This window comes from Sparus aurata, chromosome 4, assembly GCF_900880675.1.
Source record: "Sparus aurata chromosome 4, fSpaAur1.1, whole genome shotgun sequence".
Classification (NCBI taxonomy): Eukaryota; Metazoa; Chordata; class Actinopteri; order Spariformes; family Sparidae; genus Sparus; species Sparus aurata.
Window position 1 is genome coordinate 24,632,782 of NC_044190.1, and position 6,092 is coordinate 24,638,873.

The following is a 6,092-nucleotide window of genomic DNA, read 5'->3' on the forward strand; positions in this document are numbered from 1 at the left end:
AATTTGTGTTCTTAACTCATTTTTATTGTAAATATCAATATTCTGAGTTTGAATTATTTCTCCAAAACCACACAGTGACCCTTTAAATGTTTTAACCCTGGGTTTGAGAAATTCGATTTAGTGGAAGCTGCTATATCGCCCAATTTTCACAAAGTAATGCAAAGAGAACACATCTGTCACACGGTTTTGAGACACTCTATTATCGAGGACTCAAATATAATTATAAGGGGTAAATTAGGAATTTAATTATAGCCATCACAGAAGAACAGAAACCGTTGTGAGAGCCTTTTTAGAAATATTGTCCGACTAAGAGTTAATTAAAGTTGGTCTTTGGAGAAAAGCTTGACAGCATATTTCCATTTTTCAAGCCTGAGCACAGCAAATGTTGAACCATTTATAAAATAACGAATAAACAGCAGTCAGAACACTTCAAAGTCATGTGAGTTAGCACATTGTGAAGCCAGTAGATGGTGCTACAGTGCTTCCTGTCGCTTTCTGTAGCAGGCATTAGTGGTGTTAATTGCACTAAGTTGAAAAAAATCCTTGTTTTGCACACAAAGAATTGTGATTCATTACCATTAATGTTAGCTCTGTCCCAGCATTCACAATAATGAGACTTTTTGTATTCTAAATGTATTACATTTGTTTCCATGTTCATGTTCTTTGTGTTTTAGAAATATATATAATGTTTTTCCTTTAAATTCATAAATAAAACAATTGTTTGATTCAAAATGATACGCAGAATGTGTCCAAATACATGTCATTAATGACAATTCTTTTATTTCCAGTAAAGGGCCAAGTTAAAGAGTAATTCCACTAATTATAGGCATTAAAATGTGATTACAGGTCTTGGAGAATACAAATATGTGAAAGTAGTGTATAGCTATTTGTTTTCATATTTGTGTCCATAATGAGTCCAAAGGTGTTATGGACTGCTTTCTAAGACCTGGCGCCCTCATTTCCCATGATTAGACTTAGCCCCCCCGAGTGACATCACTGGAGGCGATCTCCACGCAGCCTTCTCTGGAGCCACAACAGGCTTGAAACAACTTTTTTCACATATGCAGCAGAACTTCCCCAGGACCTGTAAACAAACTTTAATGAGTAAAATTAATGGAGTCACCATTTAAAAATGTATTCTAAGTCATTTTAAATGAGGAAATTATGACCATGCATAAGTTGTTCTATTGTTATGGTCATCAACTTTAATTCAGGCCAAACACAATAATGGATTTCTTTTTTGGACCAGCTTAGTTTTGTTTCATTGCGTCTGTGAAATTGATTGAGACACACACACACACACACTCACGCAACACATTAACGCACACACAAAAGCAAACCCACTTATCTGTGAAGGTCTGACCGCTCAGAGTAAAAATCCATCTTGTATATATGAAAAATCAGCTGCATGTGGTTGTAGATTCATACAATTTCTCACACAATGTTCATTTAATAGCAGAAGAACATTTCAGGGACATGCAGTCGCAAATGATTATTCGAGCTCTCTACTTGCAGCGGTCAACATGAAATCCTCAAATAAGGAACTGGGAGAGCAGGGGGGAAAAAAATCCTCTCAGGGATGTAAATTTAATTGACTGAAGTCTCCGCATACAGAACATGATTCACATTAACAACAACCATAGCTCGGCTATATTTTCCTCTCTGTTCTCATCAGGCAGGTTTATCCAGAACATGCCTTTCCTTCATTACATGAGACTTCCCAAGCTTGGCATCTAATTGGCTCTTATTCATTGCTGATGGAGTGGTTCATACATGGCAGAGAGATTGTGTGGCCTCGGATATCACTGCAAATTAACATACAGGGCTCCTAAACTTGCCCGTGCTGATTGTGTACTTAATATTCTCAGCACACACTGCATGAATATGCTGAGGTAGAGCAATGGTGGCCATCCTGCGCGCCAAATTGTGTTGGGCTTGAGGGACTGTCTGAGTCATCGGTGACAAGCCCTGTGTCTGATTCCAGCTCTGCTTACGCTCTGGCTGGACTCTACCTGGAGCCTGATGGTATTAGCATGAGATTTGTTGGAGAGAGCGCTCCCCGGGGAGATGTTAAAGTGTTTTCTCTCTAATGTGAACCACAAAGGAGACCACCTACTGAACATCCAATCTTGTGAGTCGCATAAAAAAATACAATTTATCAGTGATCCAGATCTCGGTGTGCACTGTGTGATGTAGGTATGTATATCTGTATTTTTTTCCGTTACACTGTCGAAAAGAAAATAAATCAATCAGTGTAAGTGTGTATGCTATTTCGAAAACACACTGACAGCAGGACTCTAGGGATAACATGCAGCAAAATAATATATTGAATATCTCAACAATTTATTTTGATGTACTGCCATGAAATCCAGCACAGGCATTCATGTTCCCCAGAGGATGATGCTCTAACTTCTCCTCTCGCGCCACCGTGAGGCTGACATTTTTAGTTTCAGCCCAAAAATCTCCACCACCATTGTTTGCCATGATATTGTTACACTTATTCAGTGTCTCCTTAGAACAAATTGTAAAAGTCTGTTTGCCTGATAATAAGGTTAATGAACAAATATTTGATCTTACTGAACATTTATTACCTCCATGTGACCTCCGACTGACTGACGCCATTTAGCTTGCGACTGAAATAAGGTGATAATATAATAAAATGAGGTAATACTTTTTCAATGGAGAATGATCTAGTGCGCCTATATGCATACATTTGTAAACTTTTATACAAAATGTTTGACATTTCTATCAGCTGTATTTTGATAATTGCCAAATATTTGTGTGCTACCGTGCTAAATTAATGGTCAACATGGTTAGCATGATAGCTGCTAAACTTCAACGTGTTAGCATTATCATTAAGGGCAATTTAGTATGCGGATGTTACCATTCGCGCTGTGTAAGTGTGGTAGCACAGGTTTTCATGTCTTTGGACTCTTATAAGATAAGTTCACCAAAAAGAAAAAATCAGTCATTGTCACTCCCATGCAGATGCAAATGGACAGTCAGATTAAGTTTCGTAGTCCACAAAACATTTCTGGAGCTTCACAGCAAAACAGAGCTGCAGCATTCTGCTGAACAACTGAAGAGGATATGGACTTGTTTAAAATAAAAAAAACATAAACAAAACAGTTGTCCGGTGAAATCTAAGTCACTGAAACCCCAGATATCCCAAATTGAGTTGAAAGGACAATATCTACACCTTTGGTGTGCGGTCGAGCTTCAGACGGGGTGCATTTATCTTAGCAGCTGCAGTGATGAAATTTGTAAATAAGAATTTTAATCAATTAAAGATCTTGGGGTATTCTGGAGACGTGGATTCTTCCAAAGTCCCCAGCTTCTTCAGTTGTTCAGGACAATTCTGCAATGCTGTTTTGCTGTGAAGCTCCAGAGATGTTTTGTTGACTACAAACTCTTCACCTGACTTTCCATTAGCAAGAAGGGTGAGCAGAGCATGACTTTGAAATGATTATTTTTTTTTAATCAAAAATGATAACTACGACAATGATCATAATGATAATGATGTGAGCAAACTCACTGATGAACAATAACATTCTGTGAAAGGTTTTGCCAAGCGCACACTGCTCACTCCAGCTGTGTGGCAGCTTAGGAAAATGATTATTGATGACCTGTTACTGCTGAACACTGCTCATCGAAACAAAACAAAAAGCCTCAGAGGGATTTGGGTTTATGAAGTTATTCAACGATGAGAGGAGTTAGGAGAAACCCACACTCTGCTGTCATCTTGTGAAGACAAATTTCATTCTTACTTTCCTGTGAGTCAACATCATTTATCCTGGACAATGTCAAAGAGCAGTAAGGACGACACAATAGTCAGGGAGCCCATCACAGCCGAAGACTGTTTGACAGCATGTCTCAGGTAAGATTATGTTTTCAAGTACTTTACAGCCAGGTATCATGAGCGTTTCATAAGTTGTGAATGGGGCACCCTGTAAATTAAAATGGACTTTGATTGGCTATTAGTGTTTCTGTTGCCATCCAACTGAAAGTGTGATATTTGTCACCACTGACTTCATCATAGCTGTGCTGGGAAATCTGCCATCCACTTGAGTTAGAGCAGTTTATAAAGTGATGTATTCACAGTTATTGTTATAGTTCTTTGTGTGGACGGCCCTTGAGTATTGTTAAAAGAATCTTTTCTGACAGTTTTGCCTAGTGGAAACTGTTCTCCCAACAGAACAACACCATCACTTGTCTCAACAAGTTATTTTAGTAGTTTGGGTGCCAATACAACAAGGAAAGTTTCATGTGCAGTATAACTGATCCCCCAGAAATTAAATCTCAGAGATCTTGAGTCCAGGACATATTGAGCAGGATGGACACCAGCTGTCATATGCGCACTGCGCTCTTCCTGTGACCTTGTTTGGGACAGTGTCCTTACCCATCAAGCCATCCTGCAGCCAGAAGGTGGCCAAGTGCTCATTCCCAAAAATAGCATAGCCCACTAATCCAGGTGACAATGCACTGCACAAAGCCCTGCAGCATCATTGTGGGACAGACAATTTCCTAGGGCCTAGAAAAATAGAGAAGGTGCTTCTTCTCCAGTATGAAACCAGTCAGTGTAATGTACTGTCTGCCTCGGGTGAAGTCTGTTGACATCATTCTGTAAGGACGAAGAACTAATGTACTGGGCAGCACGAAAACATCTTCCCGCAACACCCAAACAAGTAATAAAGCCATTCATCAAAATCACTCTGTGGCGGCCGCACTGAAGCCTGTGGTCCGGATAAAAGGCGGCAAATAGAGGTTTATTAGCCTTTCAATGACAAATTATTGCTGTGTTTCAAGGCATGATGCTAATGGAGATCTGCATTTAGTCTTGGAAAACACGGTGAGATTTCGTGCATTTAATAACGGACTACTTCGAGCAAATTTAATCAGGATTCTAAATCTTGTTTGTTTAATGAAATGCAATTATAAGCAACCCTTAATTATTTATCAATGTGTTTAAAGGGTACGTCCACCAATTTTATATATGCAACTGTGTTTACAGGTCTCGGGTAGCACTACTGCAATGCTGTCACTGGTCTGGTCCTTTCTATGTTGTCCTTTGTGATAGATTTCCTAACTGCATTCAGTGATGGATGATGTCATTCCCTCTCCATGTCTTTTTGCTGCTGTGTGTCAGGAATCAGTATTTTGAAAAAAATAAAAAATAAAAATGTTATTCATAAAGGAACAAGCTGGATTCCATCGGCTGTGTACGGCTGATAATAGCTCATGAAATAAAATGTTGTGCATTCAAAGCATGAAATAGCAATAAGAGTGAATAATTTTACCACATCAAGGACTGTTGTACAGCAAAGGTCACATGCATCTATGAAATATTTCCACGCACTCTTAATGGAAAAGACAGAAATGAATAAATAAAAACTGTCTCATAGCGGTGCCGTCTATCATTTACATCCTTAAAGCCCCACACTTGACTCTACAAATTAAATAAATAAGGTAAAAGGACTTGAAGGGTTTTACTTAGACAGTGAGGATGTTACCCTGAGGGAAGTCATCAGTCACGCATCCACTAATGAGTAAATATGAAGAACACGGAGAAGCTTATAGACTTTTTTTTTTCCTTTGTACTTAGTGTGATTTGACATTCATACTCGTGCTCAGCCTTCCTCTCTGTGGCTTTCCGTCAAGAAGGAGACGGCGTTCCTGTTTATCAGCAGATTTTAAAATAAACAGCTCGATACTGTATATGTGCATCTATTCACTGCTGGCCACATTGATCCTCGGAGTACTGAATCTGAAAAGGTAGTGCACAACAGGTGCATTGTTGGACATATGACTGCTTTAATCATAAGAAATATTGATTAGACGTATTGGCATTTCTTCTGCCGGGCTGGGGCAGGCTTTAGAAGGCACTCAGCTTTAACTAATACACTGAACCAGGCAGAAGTTTGTGAAAAAGCGCTGAGATTTCAGGCTGTTGAAAGGGTCAGACCATCACTCAACCACTCACTCCCCTCTCTCTTTTCATCGAATTGCTGAATATTCATTATCCATATGGAGCACATTGGAGTCATCAATATTGCTGATGCTGGTTTATGGCAGGACGGAAAGAGCCCTGGATT